This window comes from Brienomyrus brachyistius, chromosome 2, assembly GCF_023856365.1.
Source record: "Brienomyrus brachyistius isolate T26 chromosome 2, BBRACH_0.4, whole genome shotgun sequence".
Lineage (NCBI taxonomy): Eukaryota > Metazoa > Chordata > Actinopteri > Osteoglossiformes > Mormyridae > Brienomyrus > Brienomyrus brachyistius.
The window spans coordinates 36,509,457-36,533,906 of NC_064534.1; the positions used below are offsets into that span (position 1 = coordinate 36,509,457).

The 24,450-nt window shown below is 44.4% G+C and overlaps 15 non-coding genes across 15 annotated transcripts; all 15 read left to right on the plus strand.

Moving 5' to 3' along the window:
* The first annotated feature begins 6,512 nt into the window (after window positions 1-6,512).
* On the plus strand, window positions 6,513-6,631 carry LOC125733658 (5S ribosomal RNA). Its single transcript, XR_007392995.1, has one exon. It is a non-coding gene; the product is annotated as a 5S ribosomal RNA (ribosomal RNA).
* A 1,085-nt stretch (window positions 6,632-7,716) lies between these two features.
* LOC125736397 (5S ribosomal RNA) lies at window positions 7,717-7,835 on the plus strand. The gene has a single exon (XR_007395676.1). It is a non-coding gene; the product is annotated as a 5S ribosomal RNA (ribosomal RNA).
* A 1,080-nt stretch (window positions 7,836-8,915) lies between these two features.
* On the plus strand, window positions 8,916-9,034 carry LOC125733659 (5S ribosomal RNA). The gene has a single exon (XR_007392996.1). It is a non-coding gene; the product is annotated as a 5S ribosomal RNA (ribosomal RNA).
* A 1,083-nt stretch (window positions 9,035-10,117) lies between these two features.
* Window positions 10,118-10,236, plus strand: LOC125735625 (5S ribosomal RNA). The gene has a single exon (XR_007394919.1). It is a non-coding gene; the product is annotated as a 5S ribosomal RNA (ribosomal RNA).
* Window positions 10,237-11,317: 1,081 nt separating this feature from the next.
* LOC125735244 (5S ribosomal RNA) lies at window positions 11,318-11,436 on the plus strand. Its single transcript, XR_007394542.1, has one exon. It is a non-coding gene; the product is annotated as a 5S ribosomal RNA (ribosomal RNA).
* A 1,078-nt stretch (window positions 11,437-12,514) lies between these two features.
* Window positions 12,515-12,633, plus strand: LOC125736201 (5S ribosomal RNA). Its single transcript, XR_007395486.1, has one exon. It is a non-coding gene; the product is annotated as a 5S ribosomal RNA (ribosomal RNA).
* Window positions 12,634-13,713: 1,080 nt separating this feature from the next.
* On the plus strand, window positions 13,714-13,832 carry LOC125735626 (5S ribosomal RNA). The gene has a single exon (XR_007394920.1). It is a non-coding gene; the product is annotated as a 5S ribosomal RNA (ribosomal RNA).
* A 1,080-nt stretch (window positions 13,833-14,912) lies between these two features.
* On the plus strand, window positions 14,913-15,031 carry LOC125735627 (5S ribosomal RNA). Its single transcript, XR_007394921.1, has one exon. It is a non-coding gene; the product is annotated as a 5S ribosomal RNA (ribosomal RNA).
* Window positions 15,032-16,111: 1,080 nt separating this feature from the next.
* On the plus strand, window positions 16,112-16,230 carry LOC125735222 (5S ribosomal RNA). Its single transcript, XR_007394520.1, has one exon. It is a non-coding gene; the product is annotated as a 5S ribosomal RNA (ribosomal RNA).
* A 1,080-nt stretch (window positions 16,231-17,310) lies between these two features.
* On the plus strand, window positions 17,311-17,429 carry LOC125733660 (5S ribosomal RNA). The gene has a single exon (XR_007392997.1). It is a non-coding gene; the product is annotated as a 5S ribosomal RNA (ribosomal RNA).
* A 1,082-nt stretch (window positions 17,430-18,511) lies between these two features.
* On the plus strand, window positions 18,512-18,630 carry LOC125736398 (5S ribosomal RNA). The gene has a single exon (XR_007395677.1). It is a non-coding gene; the product is annotated as a 5S ribosomal RNA (ribosomal RNA).
* Window positions 18,631-19,710: 1,080 nt separating this feature from the next.
* On the plus strand, window positions 19,711-19,829 carry LOC125733661 (5S ribosomal RNA). The gene has a single exon (XR_007392998.1). It is a non-coding gene; the product is annotated as a 5S ribosomal RNA (ribosomal RNA).
* A 1,081-nt stretch (window positions 19,830-20,910) lies between these two features.
* Window positions 20,911-21,029, plus strand: LOC125734927 (5S ribosomal RNA). The gene has a single exon (XR_007394229.1). It is a non-coding gene; the product is annotated as a 5S ribosomal RNA (ribosomal RNA).
* A 1,078-nt stretch (window positions 21,030-22,107) lies between these two features.
* On the plus strand, window positions 22,108-22,226 carry LOC125736400 (5S ribosomal RNA). The gene has a single exon (XR_007395679.1). It is a non-coding gene; the product is annotated as a 5S ribosomal RNA (ribosomal RNA).
* Window positions 22,227-23,306: 1,080 nt separating this feature from the next.
* On the plus strand, window positions 23,307-23,425 carry LOC125733663 (5S ribosomal RNA). Its single transcript, XR_007393000.1, has one exon. It is a non-coding gene; the product is annotated as a 5S ribosomal RNA (ribosomal RNA).
* The last annotated feature ends 1,025 nt before the right edge of the window (window positions 23,426-24,450 follow it).

Sequence of the window (24,450 nt, forward strand, 5' to 3'; positions counted from 1 at the left end):
GTTTAGGTTAGTGGGAATCACAGAGGAATTAGGGATGGAAACTTCTTTGCTGGTGGTAGAAGCGGTCTGGTGAATTTTTAGAGAGAAGAGGCCGTCGATGTTTGAATGTAGAAAATTGTTCTGGCTGCAGCCTGCAGTATGGACTTGTTGGTGTGTGTAGCTCCCAGTGTTCTGACAGCGCGACGTTTTGGGGAAGCATGTGATTCAGCAGCTACCAGTGGGCTTCGTGCGGCGGAGATTTTGTGGCTGTTAGCGGAGTTGATAACAGAGGGTCGTTAAGAGAAGCCTACATGCAGTAGGCAAAGGAGTAATGTTTGCCGGCGGGGGACGTGCGGCGATTACCCTGTGCGGTAGTGAAAAGGAGTTAAAAAGAAGGAAGTGTGCGGATGCGGAAAGAATGGAATAATTGTGGTAGGCTGCCGGCTGAGTAGTTTGGTGAATGTTTGGTGTGGGTCCGGCGCTGCCGATTGGATGGTGGGGCTGCAGTGTGAGTCAGATAAAAAAAAAAAAAAAAACCAGGAGTAGGATCCAATGGGACTAACTGGCATGTATAGACGCGTGTAATGCAAAAGGGCTGTTTTTGGTAGGATCCCTCGCTTATGGCCATACCACCCTGAACACGCCCCATCTCGTCTGATCTCGGAAGCCAAGCAGGGTAGGGTCTGGTTAGACCCACGATCTTCGTTCAATTAAGAAGGTGCTTCCAGCCTTACAGCCTCAGTTTACGTAAGTACAACGCCATGTCTACTGTTCCGTGTTCTGAGTGTAATATGTTTAGCTATTCTTCTCCAGTCATTAGCGGTATTTATACATGTGAGAAGTGTCAGTTAGTCGCTAGACTGACGGAGAAGATTGTAGTGTTAGAGGGACGTATCCGGACGTTACATAACATTCAGGAGAATGAGAGTTTTATTGACTCAGTGTTAGCGGCTCCGGATATGTCCGCGATAGCCAGTAAGTCTCCCCCTGCTCCGGCAGCAGAGCCTTCGCAGCAAGGCGAGTGGGTGACGACCCGGCGGCATAGTCGCAAATCCAAACCAAACTTACACCGGCACCATTCGCCTATCCGCGTTTCCAACAGGTTCTCCCCACTCAGTGAAACTCCCACTGAGACGCCTGTTGAAAGTGCTCTAATAATTGGTGATTCTATTCTAAGAAACGTGAGAGTAGCGACTCCAGCGACCATTGTAAATTGTCTCCCGGGTGCCAGAGCGACCGACATCTCGGCAAATTTAAAAGTGCTGGCTAAAAGTAAACGTAAATACTCTCAGATAGTTATCCACGTCGGCACTAATGATGTCCGATTGAGGCAATCGGAGATCACAAAGGCAAATTTTAAAGAGGTGTGCAACATTGCGAAGAAGATGTGTGTGTCAGTAACGTGCTCTGGCCCCATCCCTGCTAGACGTGGCGATGAAATGTACAGCAGATTATCGTCGCTACATCGCTGGCTGTCGGAATGGTGCCCGATAAATGGTGTAGGTTATATAGACAACTGGAGGATGTTCTGGGGTAGGCCTGGGCTTTTGAAGAGGGACGGTATTCACCCCTCGCGGGCTGGTGCCGACCTCCTGTCTAAAAGCATAGCTCGTAGTCTACAGGCAAATCGCTGACTAACTAGAGCCAAGTCCAGGCGGCAGGCAAACCGGCATAACCGACCGCCTGCTAGTCGCTTAGAGTCGTCGCCTAGGGTTCATTTCATTGAGACTGTGTCTGCTCCCCGCGTCTCTAATCATGGAGGACTATTCCACCGTGGAGTGTGCCATAATAACTTAATTAAAATCACAATGAATCCGTTACTAGAAAACAGTTGTGATGCAATATTTAAACTTAAACTTGGACTTCTGAATATAAGATCACTGGCCCCTAAAGCACTATTAATAAATGAAATAATTACTGATTTTAGTCTTGGTGCCCTGTGCCTTACTGAGACCTGGCTTAAACCAGATGAATTCATGGCACTAAATGAATCTACTCCAGCGGAATACAGTTATAAGCATAACCCGCGACCAAATCGCAAAGGTGGTGGTGTTGCTGCAATTTTTCAGTCCAACTTAGGAGTGTCTGAGAAATGTGGTGTGAGTTTCAGCACATTTGAAACTCTTGTTCTTAGCCTTGCTGGCTCATCTCTTTCTAGTTCATCACCCCAAATCACCATGGTTATTGTGTATAGACCGCCTGGGCCGTACAGTGATTTTCTTAAGGAATTTGCTGATTTTTTAACAAACCTGGTGGTCAGTACTGACAAAGCCGTTATTGTGGGTGATTTTAACATTCATATGGAGAAGGATAATGATCCTTTAAAAACAGCGTTTGCAGCTATTCTTGACTCTGTAGGTGTATGTCAGAATGTAGTCGGGCCTACTCATGTCTGTAACCATACCCTTGATTTGATCATTAGTCATGGCATCCTGGTAGAACATGTGTCTATTATGCCACAGAGTCCTCTGCTCTCAGATCATTACTTGTTAACATTTGAAATCCAGTATAGCCTCCTGTTGACCACCACTCCAAAGTATAGAATCAGACGTTCTATTAAGGCACTAACTACAACAACATTTATGAAACAACTTCCACAGCCCTTTAGCCTTACATCTGAAGCATCGTGTGTAAATGAACTTGAACAGGCAACTTCAAACATGGAAAAATCCCTTCGCAGCACTCTAGATCTTGTGGCTCCACTTAGGAGTATAAAGCATAGCAATAACAAACCTGCCCCCTGGTACTCTGATAATACACGTGAACTCAAACAGGCATCACGCAAGCTAGAGCGAAAATGGCGCTCAACTAAACTGGAAGTTTTCAAATCTGCCTGGAAAGAGAGCCTCTCTAAATACAGACAAGCACTAGTAACTGCTCGGTCTGTGTATCTCTCCAGATTAATAGACATGAACAAAACCAATCCTAAATTCCTATTTGAATCCGTGGCTAGGATAACACAGAATTCCTCATTAAACTTGCAAATCCCACAAGCTCTTAAGAGTGATGACTTTCTTACATTTTTTAATGGTAAGATAACTACAATTAGACAGACTATACAGTGCACACCTTTACCTACTTACGGCTGCCTGCCTCCTGCTAGTCTTATGCCTACCAATAATGAGACCTTTGAATCATTCATTCCTATTACACACTCAGAACTTTTGAGCTTAATTTTCTCCTGTAAATCCTCTACTAGCCTTGTAGACCCAATTCCTACAAAATTCTTCAAGGAAATTGCACCACAGATTGGCACTACCGTGTTAAATGTGTTAAACTCTTCTCTTAGGCTTGGATATGTTCCAAAACCTTTTAAAATGGCTGTTATCAGACCCGTCCTAAAGAAACCAAATCTTGAACCCAGTGTTTTAGGAAACTATAGACCTATCTCAAATCTTCCTTTCATTTCAAAGATCATGGAAAAGGTTGTAGTTCGTCAGTTGTCCTCTTTCCTACAAAAAACTAATGCCAATGAATTATATCAGTCTGGCTTTAGACCAAACCATAGCACAGAAACTGCTCTAGTCAAAGTAATGAATGATCTACTTGTGGCTTCTGACCGTGGCTGTGTATCTCTGTTGGTATTGCTATATTTAACTGCAGCGTTCGATACTGTGGACCATAATATCCTCTTGGACCGGTTAGAAGGTGTAGTTGGCATTACAGGGACAGCGCTCTCTTGGTTCCGCTCATATTTGTCTGATCGCTATCAGTATGCCCATGTGAACAATGAATCATCCAAGGCCACTAAAGTTGAATATGGTGTCCCACAGGGATCAGTCCTGGGCCCGCTACTGTTTACCCTATACATGCTACCTCTTGGTAACATTATTAGAAATCATGGTATTGGGTTTCATTGTTATGCAGATGATACACAGTTGTACATATCTGTTAACCCTGATGATATATCACTGCTATCTCGGTTAGAAGACTGTCTATTAGATATCCAGTGCTGGATGGCAAAAAATTTCCTTATGTTAAACACAGAAAAAACAGAAGTTCTGGTAATTGGTCCCAAGGCTGCTAGAAATAAGTTCCACCACCTCAACGTTGGTAACCTTCCTACACAACCTAACATGGTAGTTAGAAATCTTGGCGTTCTTGTCGATTCAGATCTATGCTTTGATGCTCACATAAGAAGTATTACTAGAACTGCATTTTATCATCTACGGAACATAGCCAAGCTTCGTAAGATGCTCTCACTTAATGATGCAGAAAAACTAATACATGCCTTCGTAAGTTCCAGACTGGATTACTGTAATGCCCTCCTATCGGGTTGCCCGTCTGGATCCTTGCATAAACTTCAGATGGTACAGAATGCTGCAGCCAGAGTTCTAACAAACACTAAAAAATTTGATCATATTACACCGGTCTTATCCTCTCTTCATTGGCTGCCAGTTAAGTCTCGAATTGACTATAAAATACTGCTATTAACTTATAAAGCACTAAATGGCCTTGCACCAGAATACCTTAGTGAACTGCTGACCACATACAACCCTCCACGCTTGCTTCGCTCTCAAGCCATGGGATATCTGTTAGTGCCTAGGGTAGAAAGAGCTACGGCAGGCTGCAGAGCTTTCTCCTACAAAGCTCCTCTGCTGTGGAATGGTCTTCCACCGGATGTGCGGGTTTCAGGTTCACTCTCAATATTCAAGTCCAGACTAAAAACACACCTGTTTAGTTTAGCGTATAGGGACACTAGTTCTAGCCCTAGCTAACTCTTCACTCCCAGTCAGACCTGTAGTGTGAGGTGTAGAGCTGGGTGGGGATCGGTGCCATTGGCTTTGGATGAACTGGATTGTCAGTGCTGTCACTCTAGCTTTGCAATCTCTTGTGGAACTGGAGTGCTGACATTTCAGGGACTCCCCATGCCGGCATTCCCACTTGCCTCTCCCTCCTACTGATGCTGCCATAGCCATATCTGCCGGAGCTTGCAGATTGCACTTCATATTGTACTCACCTAGCTTTTAGCACTGCCAATAGCCTCCTCTACTATGCCTAATTGTACATTTTATTTCCCCTACTCCTCCTGGGGGTGATGCCTGGAGACCTCAATCTATCAAGATATCCAGCACACCCGACCACCACCAGTGACGTCCCTGCATCCAGCTCGCCGTTCTGTTCTTCCGTGTATGACCCGCTGCCTTACCTCTGGTTGCCTGGCAATTGGAAGAAGACTCGGCTTCGGCTCTCTCTATTTGACTATCCCTGCCGGCCCCTGGAGGATGGGCTTCCCCTTTGAGTCTGGTCCCTCTCAAGGTTTCTTCCTTCTAGGGAGTTTTTCCTTGCCACTGTCGCCTATGGCTTACTCACTGGGGGCTTTGGGTGAGGATACTGTAAAGCGCTTTGAGACAATGTAATGTTGTGATAATGCGCTATATAAAAATAAATTTGTTGTTGTTGTTGTTGTACTTGGATGGGAGACCTCCTGGGAATACCAGGTGCTGTAAGCCTTTCTCACTTTTACTTTATACAGGGGGCGCTCCACTTCACGATTAATTTAAATCTATCACTCCCTTTCCATTTTACTATTTTATATATATATTTTTTTTTTTTCTCTCATTCCTAAAGGCAGCTTTTAGAAATCGTTTTACTCTAAATACTTCCTGGTAATTCTAGGTGCTGTAAGCTGTTCGTGCCTTTATTCCACCAGGGCGCGATCTTCTCACAAACTTGAAGACTGTCACTCCCCATTCACGTTTTACAACTTATTGTTAATGATAAAGAGACAGCTTTTTACACACAGTTTTAAACAAAGTACTGATATTATTCCTCTTCAACTGACCGCTTTGTTTTCTATGCAAAAACCACTTCGCCACAGAAGACTCGATATTATTGGCATAGCAAGTTCTGCTCTTCTCCTTTCAAAACTTGCTAAAAGCTGTATTTAAAAGAACAGATTGGCCGGGGTAATTCACACCCTTCAATGCCAGCTTAATGTTTAGGTTAGTGGGAATCACAGAGGAATTAGGGATGGAAACTTCTTTGCTGGTGGTAGAAGCGGTCTGGTGAATTTTTAGAGAGAAGAGGCCGTCGATGTTTGAATGTAGAAAATTGTTCTGGCTGCAGCCTGCAGTATGGACTTGTTGGTGTGTGTAGCTCCCAGTGTTCTGACAGCGCGACGTTTTGGGGAAGCATGTGATTCAGCAGCTACCAGTGGGCTTCGTGCGGCGGAGATTTTGTGGCTGTTAGCGGAGTTGATAACAGAGGGTCGTTAAGAGAAGCCTACATGCAGTAGGCAAAGGAGTAATGTTTGCCGGCGGGGGACGTGCGGCGATTACCCTGTGCGGTAGTGAAAAGGAGTTAAAAAGAAGGAAGTGTGCGGATGCGGAAAGAATGGAATAATTGTGGTAGGCTGCCGGCTGAGTAGTTTGGTGAATGTTTGGTGTGGGTCCGGCGCTGCCGATTGGATGGTGGTGCTGCAGTGTGAGTCAGATAAAAAAAAAAAAAAAACCAGGAGTAGGATCCAATGGGACTAACTGGCATGTATAGACGCGTGTAATGCAAAAGGGCTGTTTTTGGTAGCATCTTCCGCTTACGGCCATACCACCCTGAACACGCCCGATCTCGTCTGATCTCGGAAGCTAAGCAGGGTAGGTTCTGGTTAGTACTTGGATGGGAGACCACCTGGGAATACCAGGTGCTGTAAGCTTTTCTCACTTTTACTTTATACAGGGGGCGCTCCACTTCACGATTAATTTAAATCTATCACTCCCCTTCCATTTTACTATTTTATATATATATATTTTTTTTTTTCTCTCATTCATAAAGGCAGCTTTTAGAAACCGTTTTACTCTAAATACTTCCTGGTAATTCTAGGTGCTGTAAGCTGTTCGTCCCTTTATTCCACCAGGGCGCGATCTTCTCACAAACTTGAAGACTGTCACTCCCCATTCACGTTTTACAACTTATTGTTAATGATAAAGAGACAGCTTTTTACACACAGTTTTAAACAAAGTACTGATATTATTCCTCTTCAACTGACCGCTTTGTTTTCTATGCAAAAACCACTTTGCCACAGAAGACTCGATATTATTGGCATAGCAAGTTCTGCTCTTCTCCTTTCAAAACTTGCTAAAAGCTGTATTTAAAAGAACAGATTGGCCGGGGTAATTCACACCCTTCAATGCCAGCTTAATGTTTAGGTTAGTGGGAATCACAGAGGAATTAGGGATGGAAACTTCTTTGCTGGTGGTAGAAGCGGTCTGGTGAATTTTTAGAGAGAAGAGGCCGTCGATGTTTGAATGTAGAAAATTGTTCTGGCTGCAGCCTGCAGTATGGACTTGTTGGTGTGTGTAGCTCCCAGTGTTCTGACAGCGCGACGTTTTGGGGAAGCATGTGATTCAGCAGCTACCAGTGGGCTTCGTGCGGCGGAGATTTTGTGGCTGTTAGCGGAGTTGATAACAGAGGGTCGTTAAGAGAAGCCTGCATGCAGTAGGCAAAGGAGTAATGTTTGCCGGCGGGGGACGTGCGGCGATTAACCTGTGCGGTAGTGAAAAGGAGTTAAAAAGAAGGAAGTGTGCGGATGCGGAAAGAATGGAATAATTGTGGTAGGCTGCCGGCTGAGTAGTTTGGTGAATGTTTGGTGTGGGTCCGGCGCTGCCGATTGGATGGTGGGGCTGCAGTGTGAGTCAGATAAAAAAAAAAAAAAAAAAAACCAGGAGTAGGATCCAATGGGACTAACTGGCATGTATAGACGCGTGTAATGCAAAAGGGCTGTTTTTGGTAGGATCCCTCGCTTATGGCCATACCACCCTGAACACGCCCCATCTCGTCTGATCTCGGAAGCCAAGCAGGGTAGGGTCTGGTTAGTACTTGGATGGGAGACCTCCTGGGAATACCAGGTGCTGTAAGCCTTTCTCACTTTTACTTTATACAGGGGGCGCTCCACTTCACGATTAATTTAAATCTATCACTCCCTTTCCATTTTACTATTTTATATATATATATTTTTTTTTTCTCTCATTCCTAAAGGCAGCTTTTAGAAATCGTTTTACTCTAAATACTTCCTGGTAATTCTAGGTGCTGTAAGCTGTTCGTGCCTTTATTCCACCAGGGCGCGATCTTCTCACAAACTTGAAGACTGTCACTCCCCATTCACGTTTTACAACTTATTGTTAATGATAAAGAGACAGCTTTTTACACACAGTTTTAAACAAAGTACTGATATTATTCCTCTTCAACTGACCGCTTTGTTTTCTATGCAAAAACCACTTCGCCACAGAAGACTCGATATTATTGGCATAGCAAGTTCTGCTCTTCTCCTTTCAAAACTTGCTAAAAGCTGTATTTAAAAGAACAGATTGGCCGGGGTAATTCACACCCTTCAATGCCAGCTTAATGTTTAGGTTAGTGGGAATCACAGAGGAATTAGGGATGGAAACTTCTTTGCTGGTGGTAGAAGCGGTCTGGTGAATTTTTAGAGAGAAGAGGCCGTCGATGTTTGAATGTAGAAAATTGTTCTGGCTGCAGCCTGCAGTATGGACTTGTTGGTGTGTGTAGCTCCCAGTGTTCTGACAGCGCGACGTTTTGGGGAAGCATGTGATTCAGCAGCTACCAGTGGGCTTCGTGCGGCGGAGATTTTGTGGCTGTTAGCGGAGTTGATAACAGAGGGTCGTTAAGAGAAGCCTACATGCAGTAGGCAAAGGAGTAATGTTTGCCGGCGGGGGACGTGCGGCGATTAACCTGTGCGGTAGTGAAAAGGAGTTAAAAAGAAGGAAGTGTGCGGATGCGGAAAGAATGGAATAATTGTGGTAGGCTGCCGGCTGAGTAGTTTGGTGAATGTTTGGTGTGGGTCCGGCGCTGCCGATTGGATGGTGGTGCTGCAGTGTGAGTCAGATAAAAAAAAAAAAAAAACCAGGAGTAGGATCCAATGGGACTAACTGGCATGTATAGACGCGTGTAATGCAAAAGGGCTGTTTTTGGTAGCATCTTCCGCTTACGGCCATACCACCCTGAACACGCCCGATCTCGTCTGATCTCGGAAGCTAAGCAGGGTAGGTTCTGGTTAGTACTTGGATGGGAGACCACCTGGGAATACCAGGTGCTGTAAGCTTTTCTCACTTTTACTTTATACAGGGGGCGCTCCACTTCACGATTAATTTAAATCTATCACTCCCCTTCCATTTTACTATTTTATATATATATATATTTTTTTTTTTCTCTCATTCATAAAGGCAGCTTTTAGAAACCGTTTTACTCTAAATACTTCCTGGTAATTCTAGGTGCTGTAAGCTGTTCGTCCCTTTATTCCACCAGGGCGCGATCTTCTCACAAACTTGAAGACTGTCACTCCCCATTCACGTTTTACAACTTATTGTTAATGATAAAGAGACAGCTTTTTACACACAGTTTTAAACAAAGTACTGATATTATTCCTCTTCAACTGACCGCTTTGTTTTCTATGCAAAAACCACTTTGCCACAGAAGACTCGATATTATTGGCATAGCAAGTTCTGCTCTTCTCCTTTCAAAACTTGCTAAAAGCTGTATTTAAAAGAACAGATTGGCCGGGGTAATTCACACCCTTCAATGCCAGCTTAATGTTTAGGTTAGTGGGAATCACAGAGGAATTAGGGATGGAAACTTCTTTGCTGGTGGTAGAAGCGGTCTGGTGAATTTTTAGAGAGAAGAGGCCGTCAATGTTTGAATGTAGAAAATTGTTCTGGCTGCAGCCTGCAGTATGGACTTGTTGGTGTGTGTAGCTCCCAGTTTTCTAACAGCGCGACGTTTTGGGGAAGCATGTGATTCAGCAGCTACCAGTGGGCTTCGTGCGGCGGAGATTTTGTGGCTGTTAGCGGAGTTGATAACAGAGGGTCGTTAAGAGAAGCCTGCATGCAGTAGGCAAAGGAGTAATGTTTGCCGGCGGGGGACGTGCGGCGATTACCCTGTGCGGTAGTGAAAAGGAGTTAAAAAGAAGGAAGTGTGCGGATGCGGAAAGAATGGAATAATTGTGGTAGGCTGCCGGCTGAGTAGTTTGGTGAATGTTTGGTGTGGGTCCGGCGCTGCCGATTGGATGGTGGGGCTGCAGTGTGAGTCAGATAAAAAAAAAAAAAAAACCAGGAGTAGGATCCAATGGGACTAACTGGCATGTATAGACGCTTGTAATGCAAAAGGGCTGTTTTTGGTAGCATCTTCCGCTTACGGCCATACCACCCTGAACACGCCCGATCTCGTCTGATCTCAGAAGCTAAGCAGGGTAGGTTCTGGTTAGTACTTGGATGGGAGACCACCTGGGAATACCAGGTGCTGTAAGCTTTTCTCACTTTTAATTTATACAGGGGGCGCTCCACTTCACGATTAATTTAAATCTATCACTCCCCTTCCATTTTACTATTTTATATATATATATATTTTTTTTCTCTCATTCCTAAAGGCAGCTTTTAGAAATCGTTTTACTCTAAATACTTCCTAGTAATTCTAGGTGCTGTAAGCTGTTCGTGCCTTTATTCCACCAGGGCGCGATCTTCTCACAAACTTGAAGACTGTCACTCCCCATTCACGTTTTACAACTTATTGTTAATGATAAAGAGACAGCTTTTTACACACAGTTTTAAACAAAGTACTGACATTATTCCTCTTCAACTGACCGCTTTGTTTTCTATGCAAAAACCACTTCGCCACAGAAGACTCGATATTATTGGCATAGCAAGTTCTGCTCTTCTCCTTTCAAAACTTGCTAAAAGCTGTATTTAAAAGAACAGATTGGCCGGGGTAATTCACACCCTTCAATGCCAGCTTAATGTTTAGGTTAGTGGGAATCACAGAGGAATTAGGGATGGAAACTTCTTTGCTGGTGGTAGAAGCGGTCTGGTGAATTTTTAGAGAGAAGAGGCCGTCGATGTTTGAATGTAGAAAATTGTTCTGGCTGCAGCCTGCAGTATGGACTTGTTGGTGTGTGTAGCTCCCAGTGTTCTGACAGCGCGACGTTTTGGGGAAGCATGTGATTCAGCAGCTACCAGTGGGCTTCGTGCGGCGGAGATTTTGTGGCTGTTAGCGGAGTTGATAACAGAGGGTCGTTAAGAGAAGCCTACATGCAGTAGGCAAAGGAGTAATGTTTGCCGGCGGGGGACGTGCGGCGATTACCCTGTGCGGTAGTGAAAAGGAGTTAAAAAGAAGGAAGTGTGCGGATGCGGAAAGAATGGAATAATTGTGGTAGGCTGCCGGCTGAGTAGTTTGGTGAATGTTTGGTGTGGGTCCGGCGCTGCCGATTGGATGGTGGGGCTGCAGTGTGAGTCAGATAAAAAAAAAAAAAAAAAACAGGAGTAGGATCCAATGGGACTAACTGGCATGTATAGACGCGTGTAATGCAAAAGGGCTGTTTTTGGTAGCGTCTCTCACTTATGGCCATACCACCCTGAACACGCCCGATCTCATCCGATCTCGAAAGCCAAGCAGGGTAGGGTCTGGTTAGTACTTGGATGGGAGACCTCCTGGGAATACCAGGTGCTGTAAGCTTTTCTCACTTTTACTTTATACAGGGGGCGCTCCACTTCACGATTAATTTAAATCTATCACTCCCCTTCCGTTTTACTATTTTATATATATATATATTTTTTCTTTCATTCCTAAAGGCAGCTTTTAGAAATCGTTTTACTCTAAATACTTCCTAGTAATTCTAGGTGCTGTAAGCTGTTCGTGCCTTTATTCCACCAGGGCGCGATCTTCTCACAAACTTGAAGACTGTCACTCCCCATTCACGTTTTACAACTTATTGTTAATGATAAAGAGACAGCTTTTTACACACAGTTTTAAACAAAGTACTGATATTTTTCCTCTTCAACTGACCGCTTTGTTTTCTATGCAAAAACCACTTCGCCACAGAAGACTCAATATTATTGGCATAGCAAGTTCTGCTCTTCTCCTTTCAAAACTTGCTAAAAGCTGTATTTAAAAGAACAGATTGGCCGGGGTAATTCACACCCTTCAATGCCATCTTAATGTTTAGGTTAGTGGGAATCACAGAGGAATTAGGGATGGAAACTTCTTTGCTGGTGGTAGAAGCAGTCTGGTGAATTTTTAGAGAGAAGAGGCCGTCGATGTTTGAATGTAGAAAATTGTTCTGGCTGCAGCCTGCAGTATGGACTTGTTGGTGTGTGTAGCTCCCAGTGTTCTGACAGCGCGACGTTTTGGGGAAGCATGTGATTCAGCAGCTACCAGTGGGCTTCGTGCGGCGGAGATTTTGTGGCTGTTAGCGGAGTTGATAACAGAGGGTCGTTAAGAGAAGCCTGCATGCAGTAGGCAAAGGAGTAATGTTTGCCGGCGGGGGACGTGCGGCGATTAACCTGTGCGGTAGTGAAAAGGAGTTAAAAAGAAGGAAGTGTGCGGATGCGGAAAGAATGGAATAATTGTGGTAGGCTGCCGGCTGAGTAGTTTGGTGAATGTTTGGTGTGGGTCCGGCGCTGCCGATTGGATGGTGGTGCTGCAGTGTGAGTCAGATAAAAAAAAAAAAAAAACCAGGAGTAGGATCCAATGGGACTAACTGGCATGTATAGACGCTTGTAATGCAAAAGGGCTGTTTTTGGTAGCATCTTCCGCTTACGGCCATACCACCCTGAACATGCCCGATCTCGTCTGATCTCAGAAGCTAAGCAGGGTAGGTTCTGGTTAGTACTTGGATGGGAGACCACCTGGGAATACCAGGTGCTGTAAGCCTTTCTCACTTTTAATTTATACAGGGGGCGCTCCACTTCACGATTAATTTAAATCTATCACTCCCCTTCCATTTTACTATTTTATATATATATATATTTTTTTTCTCTCATTCCTAAAGGCAGCTTTTAGAAATCGTTTTACTCTAAATACTTCCTAGTAATTCTAGGTGCTGTAAGCTGTTCGTGCCTTTATTCCACCAGGGCGCGATCTTCTCACAAACTTGAAGACTGTCACTCCCCATTCACGTTTTACAACTTATTGTTAATGATAAAGAGACAGCTTTTTACACACAGTTTTAAACAAAGTACTGACATTATTCCTCTTCAACTGACCGCTTTGTTTTCTATGCAAAAACCACTTCGCCACAGAAGACTCGATATTATTGGCATAGCAAGTTCTGCTCTTCTCCTTTCAAAACTTGCTAAAAGCTGTATTTAAAAGAACAGATTGGCCGGGGTAATTCACACCCTTCAATGCCAGCTTAATGTTTAGGTTAGTGGGAATCACAGAGGAATTAGGGATGGAAACTTCTTTGCTGGTGGTAGAAGCGGTCTGGTGAATTTTTAGAGAGAAGAGGCCGTCGATGTTTGAATGTAGAAAATTGTTCTGGCTGCAGCCTGCAGTATGGACTTGTTGGTGTGTGTAGCTCCCAGTGTTCTGACAGCGCGACGTTTTGGGGAAGCATGTGATTCAGCAGCTACCAGTGGGCTTCGTGCGGCGGAGATTTTGTGGCTGTTAGCGGAGTTGATAACAGAGGGTCGTTAAGAGAAGCCTGCATGCAGTAGGCAAAGGAGTAATGTTTGCCGGCGGGGGACGTGCGGCGATTACCCTGTGCGGTAGTGAAAAGGAGTTAAAAAGAAGGAAGTGTGCGGATGCGGAAAGAATGGAATAATTGTGGTAGGCTGCCGGCTGAGTAGTTTGGTGAATGTTTGGTGTGGGTCCGGCGCTGCCGATTGGATGGTGGGGCTGCAGTGTGAGTCAGATAAAAAAAAAAAAAAAACCAGGAGTAGGATCCAATGGGACTAACTGGCATGTATAGACGCTTGTAATGCAAAAGGGCTGTTTTTGGTAGCATCTTCCGCTTACGGCCATACCACCCTGAACACGCCCGATCTCGTCTGATCTCAGAAGCTAAGCAGGGTAGGTTCTGGTTAGTACTTGGATGGGAGACCACCTGGGAATACCAGGTGCTGTAAGCTTTTCTCACTTTTAATTTATACAGGGGGCGCTCCACTTCACGATTAATTTAAATCTATCACTCCCCTTCCATTTTACTATTTTATATATATATATATTTTTTTTCTCTCATTCCTAAAGGCAGCTTTTAGAAATCGTTTTACTCTAAATACTTCCTAGTAATTCTAGGTGCTGTAAGCTGTTCGTGCCTTTATTCCACCAGGGCGCGATCTTCTCACAAACTTGAAGACTGTCACTCCCCATTCACGTTTTACAACTTATTGTTAATGATAAAGAGACAGCTTTTTACACACAGTTTTAAACAAAGTACTGACATTATTCCTCTTCAACTGACCGCTTTGTTTTCTATGCAAAAACCACTTCGCCACAGAAGACTCGATATTATTGGCATAGCAAGTTCTGCTCTTCTCCTTTCAAAACTTGCTAAAAGCTGTATTTAAAAGAACAGATTGGCCGGGGTAATTCACACCCTTCAATGCCAGCTTAATGTTTAGGTTAGTGGGAATCACAGAGGAATTAGGGATGGAAACTTCTTTGCTGGTGGTAGAAGCGGTCTGGTGAATTTTTAGAGAGAAGAGGCCGTCGATGTTTGAATGTAGAAAATTGTTCTGGCTGCAGCCTGCAGTATGGACTTGTTGGTGTGTGTAGCTCCCAGTGTTCTGACAGCGCGACGTTTTGGGGAAGCATGTGATTCAGCAGCTACCAGTGGGCTTCGTGCGGCGGAGATTTTGTGGCTGTTAGCGGAGTTGATAACAGAGGGTCGTTAAGAGAAGCCTGCATGCAGTAGGCAAAGGAGTAATGTTTGCCGGCGGGGGACGTGCGGCGATTACCCTGTGCGGTAGTGAAAAGGAGTTAAAAAGAAGGAAGTGTGCGGATGCGGAAAGAATGGAATAATTGTGGTAGGCTGCCGGCTGAGTAGTTTGGTGAATGTTTGGTGTGGGTCCGGCGCTGCCGATTGGATGGTGGGGCTGCAGTGTGAGTCAGATAAAAAAAAAAAAAAAACCAGGAGTAGGATCCAATGGGACTAACTGGCATGTATAGACGCTTGTAATGCAAAAGGGCTGTTTTTGGTAGCATCTTCCGCTTACGGCCATACCACCCTGAACACGCCCGATCTCGTCTGATCTCAGAAGCTAAGCAGGGTAGGTTCTGGTTAGTACTTGGATGGGAGACCACCTGGGAATACCAGGTGCTGTAAGCTTTTCTCACTTTTAATTTATACAGGGGGCGCTCCACTTCACGATTAATTTAAATCTATCACTCCCCTTCCATTTTACTATTTTATATATATATATTTTTTTTTTCTCTCATTCCTAAAGGCAGCTTTTAGAAATCGTTTTACTCTAAATACTTCCTAGTAATTCTAGGTGCTGTAAGCTGTTCGTGCCTTTATTCCACCAGGGCGCGATCTTCTCACAAACTTGAAGACTGTCACTCCCCATTCACGTTTTACAACTTATTGTTAATGATAAAGAGACAGCTTTTTACACACAGTTTTAAACAAAGTACTGACATTATTCCTCTTCAACTGACCGCTTTGTTTTCTATGCAAAAACCACTTCGCCACAGAAGACTCGATATTATTGGCATAGCAAGTTCTGCTCTTCTCCTTTCAAAACTTGCTAAAAGCTGTATTTAAAAGAACAGATTGGCCGGGGTAATTCACACCCTTCAATGCCAGCTTAATGTTTAGGTTAGTGGGAATCACAGAGGAATTAGGGATGGAAACTTCTTTGCTGGTGGTAGAAGCGGTCTGGTGAATTTTTAGAGAGAAGAGGCCGTCGATGTTTGAATGTAGAAAATTGTTCTGGCTGCAGCCTGCAGTATGGACTTGTTGGTGTGTGTAGCTCCCAGTGTTCTGACAGCGCGACGTTTTGGGGAAGCATGTGATTCAGCAGCTACCAGTGGGCTTCGTGCGGCGGAGATTTTGTGGCTGTTAGCGGAGTTGATAACAGAGGGTCGTTAAGAGAAGCCTGCATGCAGTAGGCAAAGGAGTAATGTTTGCCGGCGGGGGACGTGCGGCGATTACCCTGTGCGGTAGTGAAAAGGAGTTAAAAAGAAGGAAGTGTGCGGATGCGGAAAGAATGGAATAATTGTGGTAGGCTGCCGGCTGAGTAGTTTGGTGAATGTTTGGTGTGGGTCCGGCGCTGCCGATTGGATGGTGGGGCTGCAGTGTGAGTCAGATAAAAAAAAAAAAAAAACCAGGAGTAGGATCCAATGGGACTAACTGGCATGTATAGACGCTTGTAATGCAAAAGGGCTGTTTTTGGTAGCATCTTCCGCTTACGGCCATACCACCCTGAACACGCCCGATCTCGTCTGATCTCAGAAGCTAAGCAGGGTAGGTTCTGGTTAGTACTTGGATGGGAGACCTCCTGGGAATACCAGGTGCTGTAAGCCTTTCTCACTTTTACTTTATACAGGGGGCGCTCCACTTCACGATTAATTTAAATCTATCACTCCCTTTCCATTTTACTATTTTATATATATATTTTTTTTTTTTCTCTCATTCCTAAAGGCAGCTTTTAGAAATCGTTTTACTCTAAATACTTCCTGGTAATTCTAGGTGCTGTAAGCTGTTCGTGCCTTTATTCCACCAGGGCGCGATCTTCTCACAAACTTGAAGACTGTCACTCCCCATTCACGTTTTACAACTTATTGTTAATGATAAAGAGACAGCTTTTTACACACAGTTTTAAACAAAGTACTGATATTATTCCTCTTCAACTGACCGCTTTGTTTTCTATGCAAAAACCACTTCGCCACAGAAGACTCGATATTATTGGCATAGCAAGTTCTGCTCTTCTCCTTTCAAAACTTGCTAAAAGCTGTATTTAAAAGAACAGATTGGCCGGGGTAATTCACACCCTTCAATGCCAGCTTAATGTTTAGGTTAGTGGGAATCACAGAGGAATTAGGGATGGAAACTTCTTTGCTGGTGGTAGAAGCGGTCTGGTGAATTTTTAGAGAGAAGAGGCCGTCGATGTTTGAATGTAGAAAATTGTTCTGGCTGCAGCCTGCAGTATGGACTTGTTGGTGTGTGTAGCTCCCAGTGTTCTGACAGCGCGACGTTTTGGGGAAGCATGTGATTCAGCAGCTACCAGTGGGCTTCGTGCGGCGGAGATTTTGTGGCTGTTAGCGGAGTTGATAACAGAGGGTCGTTAAGAGAAGCCTACATGCAGTAGGCAAAGGAGTAATGTTTGCCGGCGGGGGACGTGCGGCGATTACCCTGTGCGGTAGTGAAAAGGAGTTAAAAAGAAGGAAGTGTGCGGATGCGGAAAGAATGGAATAATTGTGGTAGGCTGCCGGCTGAGTAGTTTGGTGAATGTTTGGTGTGGGTCCGGCGCTGCCGATTGGATGGTGGTGCTGCAGTGTGAGTCAGATAAAAAAAAAAAAAAAACCAGGAGTAGGATCCAATGGGACTAACTGGCATGTATAGACGCGTGTAATGCAAAAGGGCTGTTTTTGGTAGCATCTTCCGCTTACGGCCATACCACCCTGAACACGCCCGATCTCGTCTGATCTCGGAAGCTAAGCAGGGTAGGTTCTGGTTAGTACTTGGATGGGAGACCACCTGGGAATACCAGGTGCTGTAAGCTTTTCTCACTTTTACTTTATACAGGGGGCGCTCCACTTCACGATTAATTTAAATCTATCACTCCCCTTCCATTTTACTATTTTATATATATATATATTTTTTTTTCTCTCATTCATAAAGGCAGCTTTTAGAAACCGTTTTACTCTAAATACTTCCTAGTAATTCTAGGTGCTGTAAGCTGTTCGTGCCTTTATTCCACCAGGGCGCGATCTTCTCACAAACTTGAAGACTGTCACTCCCCATTCACGTTTTACAACTTATTGTTAATGATAAAGAGACAGCTTTTTACACACAGTTTTAAACAAAGTACTGACATTATTCCTCTTCAACTGACCGCTTTGTTTTCTATGCAAAAACCACTTCGCCACAGAAGACTCGATATTATTGGCATAGCAAGTTCTGCTCTTCTCCTTTCAAAACTTGCTAAAAGCTGTATTTAAAAGAACAGATTGGCCGGGGTAATTCACACCCTTCAATGCCAGCTTAATGTTTAGGTTAGTGGGAATCACAGAGGAATTAGGGATGGAAACTTCTTTGCTGGTGGTAGAAGCGGTCTGGTGAATTTTTAGAGAGAAGAGGCCGTCGATGTTTGAATGTAGAAAATTGTTCTGGCTGCAGCCTGCAGTATGGACTTGTTGGTGTGTGTAGCTCCCAGTGTTCTGACAGCGCGACGTTTTGGGGAAGCATGTGATTCAGCAGCTACCAGTGGGCTTCGTGCGGCGGAGATTTTGTGGCTGTTAGCGGAGTTGATAACAGAGGGTCGTTAAGAGAAGCCTGCATGCAGTAGGCAAAGGAGTAATGTTTGCCGGCGGGGGACGTGCGGCGATTAACCTGTGCGGTAGTGAAAAGGAGTTAAAAAGAAGGAAGTGTGCGGATGCGGAAAGAATGGAATAATTGTGGTAGGCTGCCGGCTGAGTAGTTTGGTGAATGTTTGGTGTGGGTCCGGCGCTGCCGATTGGATGGTGGGGCTGCAGTGTGAGTCAGATAAAAAAAAAAAAAAAAACCAGGAGTAGGATCCAATGGGACTAACTGGCATGTATAGACGCGTGTAATGCAAAAGGGCTGTTTTTGGTAGGATCCCTCGCTTATGGCCATACCACCCTGAACACGCCCCATCTCGTCTGATCTCGGAAGCCAAGCAGGGTAGGGTCTGGTTAGTACTTGGATGGGAGACCTCCTGGGAATACCAGGTGCTGTAAGCCTTTCTCACTTTTACTTTATACAGGGGGCGCTCCACTTCACGATTAATTTAAATCTATCACTCCCTTTCCATTTTACTATTTTATATATATATATATTTTTTTTCTCTCATTCCTAAAGGCAGCTTTTAGAAATCGTTTTACTCTAAATACTTCCTGGTAATTCTAGGTGCTGTAAGCTGTTCGTGCCTTTATTCCACCAGGGCGCGATCTTCTCACAAACTTGAAGACTGTCACTCCCCATTCACGTTTTACAACTTATTGTTAATGATAAAGAGACAGCTTTTTACACACAGTTTTAAACAAAGTACTGATATTATTCCTCTTCAACTGACCGCTTTGTTTTCTATGCAAAAACCACTTCGCCACAGAAGACTCGATATTATTGGCATAGCAAGTTCTGCTCTTCTCCTTTCAAAACTTGCTAAAAGCTGTATTTAAAAGAACAGATTGGCCGGGGTAATTCACACCCTTCAATGCCAGCTTAATGTTTAGGTTAGTGGGAATCACAGAGGAATTAGGGATGGAAACTTCTTTGCTGGTGGTAGAAGCGGTCTGGTGAATTTTTAGAGAGAAGAGGCCGTCGATGTTTGAATGTAGAAAATTGTTCTGGCTGCAGCCTGCAGTATGGACTTGTTGGTGTGTGTAGCTCCCAGTGTTCTGACAGCGCGACGTTTTGGGGAAGCATGTGATTCAGCAGCTACCAGTGGGCTTCGTGCGGCGGAGATTTTGTGGCTGTTAGCGGAGTTGATAACAGAGGGTCGTTAAGAGAAGCCTACATGCAGTAGGCAAAGGAGTAATGTTTGCCGGCGGGGGACGTGCGGCGATTAACCTGTGCGGTAGTGAAAAGGAGTTAAAAAGAAGGAAGTGTGCGGATGCGGAAAGAATGGAATAATTGTGGTAGGCTGCCGGCTGAGTAGTTTGGTGAATGTTTGGTGTGGGTCCGGCGCTGCCGATTGGATGGTGGTGCTGCAGTGTGAGTCAGATAAAAAAAAAAAAAAAACCAGGAGTAGGATCCAATGGGACTAACTGGCATGTATAGACGCGTGTAATGCAAAAGGGCTGTTTTTGGTAGCATCTTCCGCTTACGGCCATACCACCCTGAACACGCCCGATCTCGTCTGATCTCGGAAGCTAAGCAGGGTAGGTTCTGGTTAGTACTTGGATGGGAGACCACCTGGGAATACCAGGTGCTGTAAGCTTTTCTCACTTTTACTTTATACAGGGGGCGCTCCACTTCACGATTAATTTAAATCTATCACTCCCCTTCCATTTTACTATTTTATATATATATATATTTTTTTTTTTCTCTCATTCATAAAGGCAGCTTTTAGAAACCGTTTTACTCTAAATACTTCCTGGTAATTCTAGGTGCTGTAAGCTGTTCGTCCCTTTATTCCACCAGGGCGCGATCTTCTCACAAACTTGAAGACTGTCACTCCCCATTCACGTTTTACAACTTATTGTTAATGATAAAGAGACAGCTTTTTACACACAGTTTTAAACAAAGTACTGATATTATTCCTCTTCAACTGACCGCTTTGTTTTCTATGCAAAAACCACTTTGCCACAGAAGACTCGATATTATTGGCATAGCAAGTTCTGCTCTTCTCCTTTCAAAACTTGCTAAAAGCTGTATTTAAAAGAACAGATTGGCCGGGGTAATTCACACCCTTCAATGCCAGCTTAATGTTTAGGTTAGTGGGAATCACAGAGGAATTAGGGATGGAAACTTCTTTGCTGGTGGTAGAAGCGGTCTGGTGAATTTTTAGAGAGAAGAGGCCGTCAATGTTTGAATGTAGAAAATTGTTCTGGCTGCAGCCTGCAGTATGGACTTGTTGGTGTGTGTAGCTCCCAGTTTTCTAACAGCGCGACGTTTTGGGGAAGCATGTGATTCAGCAGCTACCAGTGGGCTTCGTGCGGCGGAGATTTTGTGGCTGTTAGCGGAGTTGATAACAGAGGGTCGTTAAGAGAAGCCTGCATGCAGTAGGCAAAGGAGTAATGTTTGCCGGCGGGGGACGTGCGGCGATTAACCTGTGCGGTAGTGAAAAGGAGTTAAAAAGAAGGAAGTGTGCGGATGCGGAAAGAATGGAATAATTGTGGTAGGCTGCCGGCTGAGTAGTTTGGTGAATGTTTGGTGTGGGTCCGGCGCTGCCGATTGGATGGTGGTGCTGCAGTGTGAGTCAGATAAAAAAAAAAAAAACCAGGAGTAGGATCCAATGGGACTAACTGGCATGTATAGACGCGTGTAATGCAAAAGGGCTGTTTTTGGTCGCGTCTCTCGCTTATGGCCATACCACCCTGAACACACCCGATCTCATCCGATCTCGGAAGCCAAGCAGGGTAGGGTCTGGTTAGTACTTGGATGGGAGACCTCCTGGGAATACCAGGTGCTGTAAGCTTTTCTCACTTTTACTTTATACAGGGGGCGCTCCACTTCACGATTAATTTAAATCTATCACTCCCCTTCCATTTTACTATTTTATATATATATATATTTTTCTCTCATTCATAAAGGCAGCTTTTACACACCGTTTTACTCCAAATACTTCCTGGTAATTCTAGGTGCTGTAAGCTGTTCGTGCCTTTATTCCACCAGGGCGCGATCTTCTCACAAACTTGAAGACTGTTTCTCCCCATTCACGTTTTACAACTTATTGTTAATGATAAAGAGACAGCTTTTTACACACAGTTTTAAACAAAGTACTGATATTTTTCCTCTTCAACTGACCGCTTTGTTTTCTATGCAAAAACCACTTCGCCACAGAAGACTCAATATTATTGGCATAGCAAGTTCTGCTCTTCTCCTTTCAAAACTTGCTAAAAGCTGTATTTAAAAGAACAGATTGGCCGGGGTAATTCACACCCTTCAATGCCAGCTTAATGTTTAGGTTAGTGGGAATCACAGAGGAATTAGGGATGGAAACTTCTTTGCTGGTGGTAGAAGCAGTCTGGTGAATTTTTAGAGAGAAGAGGCCGTCGATGTTTGAATGTAGAAAATTGTTCTGGCTGCAGCCTGCAGTATGGACTTGTTGGTGTGTGTAGCTCCCAGTGTTCTGACAGCGCGACGTTTTGGGGAAGCATGTGATTCAGCAGCTACCAGTGGGCTTCGTGCGGCGGAGATTTTGTGGCTGTTAGCGGAGTTGATAACAGAGGGTCGTTAAGAGAAGCCTGCATGCAGTAGGCAAAGGAGTAATGTTTGCCGGCGGGGGACGTGCGGCGATTAACCTGTGCGGTAGTGAAAAGGAGTTAAAAAGAAGGAAGTGTGCGGATGCGGAAAGAATGGAATAATTGTGGTAGGCTGCCGGCTGAGTAGTTTGGTGAATGTTTGGTGTGGGTCCGGCGCTGCCGATTGGATGGTGGGGCTGCAGTGTGAGTCAGATAAAAAAAAAAAAAAAAACCAGGAGTAGGATCCAATGGGACTAACTGGCATGTATAGACGCGTGTAATGCAAAAGGGCTGTTTTTGGTAGGATCCCTCGCTTATGGCCATACCACCCTGAACACGCCCCATCTCGTCTGATCTCGGAAGCCAAGCAGGGTAGGGTCTGGTTAGTACTTGGATGGGAGACCTCCTGGGAATACCAGGTGCTGTAAGCCTTTCTCACTTTTACTTTATACAGGGGGCGCTCCACTTCACGATTAATTTAAATCTATCACTCCCTTTCCATTTTACTATTTTATATATATATATATTTTTTTTCTCTCATTCCTAAAGGCAGCTTTTAGAAATCGTTTTACTCTAAATACTTCCTGGTAATTCTAGGTGCTGTAAGCTGTTCGTGCCTTTATTCCACCAGGGCGCGATCTTCTCACAAACTTGAAGACTGTCACTCCCCATTCACGTTTTACAACTTATTGTTAATGATAAAGAGACAGCTTTTTACACACAGTTTTAAACAAAGTACTGATATTATTCCTCTTCAACTGACCGCTTTGTTTTCTATGCAAAAACCACTTCGCCACAGAAGACTCGATATTATTGGCATAGCAAGTTCTGCTCTTCTCCTTTCAAAACTTGCTAAAAGCTGTATTTAAAAGAACAGATTGGCCGGGGTAATTCACACCCTTCAATGCCAGCTTAATGTTTAGGTTAGTGGGAATCACAGAGGAATTAGGGATGGAAACTTCTTTGCTGGTGGTAGAAGCGGTCTGGTGAATTTTTAGAGAGAAGAGGCCGTCGATGTTTGAATGTAGAAAATTGTTCTGGCTGCAGCCTGCAGTATGGATTTGTTGGTGTGTGTAGCTCCCAGTGTTCTGACAGCGCGACGTTTTGGGGAAGCATGTGATTCAGCAGCTACCAGTGGGCTTCGTGCGGCGGAGATTTTGTGGCTGTTAGCGGAGTTGATAACAGAGGGTCGTTAAGAGAAGCCTACATGCAGTAGGCAAAGGAGTAATGTTTGCCGGCGGGGGACGTGCGGCGATTACCCTGTGCGGTAGTGAAAAGGAGTTAAAAAGAAGGAAGTGTGCGGATGCGGAAAGAATGGAATAATTGTGGTAGGCTGCCGGCTGAGTAGTTTGGTGAATGTTTGGTGTGGGTCCGGCGCTGCCGATTGGATGGTGGTGCTGCAGTGTGAGTCAGATAAAAAAAAAAAAAAAACCAGGAGTAGGATCCAATGGGACTAACTGGCATGTATAGACGCGTGTAATGCAAAAGGGCTGTTTTTGGTAGCATCTTCCGCTTACGGCCATACCACCCTGAACACGCCCGATCTCGTCTGATCTCGGAAGCTAAGCAGGGTAGGTTCTGGTTAGTACTTGGATGGGAGACCACCTGGGAATACCAGGTGCTGTAAGCTTTTCTCACTTTTACTTTATACAGGGGGCGCTCCACTTCACGATTAATTTAAATCTATCACTCCCCTTCCATTTTACTATTTTATATATATATATATTTTTTTTTTTCTCTCATTCATAAAGGCAGCTTTTAGAAACCGTTTTACTCTAAATACTTCCTGGTAATTCTAGGTGCTGTAAGCTGTTCGTCCCTTTATTCCACCAGGGCGTGATCTTCTCACAAACTTGAAGACTGTCACTCCCCATTCACGTTTTACAACTTATTGTTAATGATAAAGAGACAGCTTTTTACACACAGTTTTAAACAAAGTACTGATATTATTCCTCTTCAACTGACCGCTTTGTTTTCTATGCAAAAACCACTTTGCCACAGAAGACTCGATATTATTGGCATAGCAAGTTCTGCTCTTCTCCTTTCAAAACTTGCTAAAAGCTGTATTTAAAAGAACAGATTGGCCGGGGTAATTCACACCCTTCAATGCCAGCTTAATGTTTAGGTTAGTGGGAATCACAGAGGAATTAGGGATGGAAACTTCTTTGCTGGTGGTAGAAGCAGTCTGGTGAATTTTTAGAGAGAAGAGGCCGTCGATGTTTGAATGTAGAAAATTGTTCTGGCTGCAGCCTGCAGTATGGACTTGTTGGTGTGTGTAGCTCCCAGTGTTCTGACAGCGCGACGTTTTGGGGAAGCATGTGATTCAGCAGCTACCAGTGGGCTTCGTGCGGCGGAGATTTTGTGGCTGTTAGCGGAGTTGATAACAGAGGGTCGTTAAGAGAAGCCTGCATGCAGTAGGCAAAGGAGTAATGTTTGCCGGCGGGGGACGTGCGGCGATTAACCTGTGCGGTAGTGAAAAGGAGTTAAAAAGAAGGAAGTGTGCGGATGCGGAAAGAATGGAATAATTGTGGTAGGCTGCCGGCTGAGTAGTTTGGTGAATGTTTGGTGTGGGTCCGGCGCTGCCGATTGGATGGTGGTGCTGCAGTGTGAGTCAGATAAAAAAAAAAAAAAAACCAGGAGTAGGATCCAATGGGA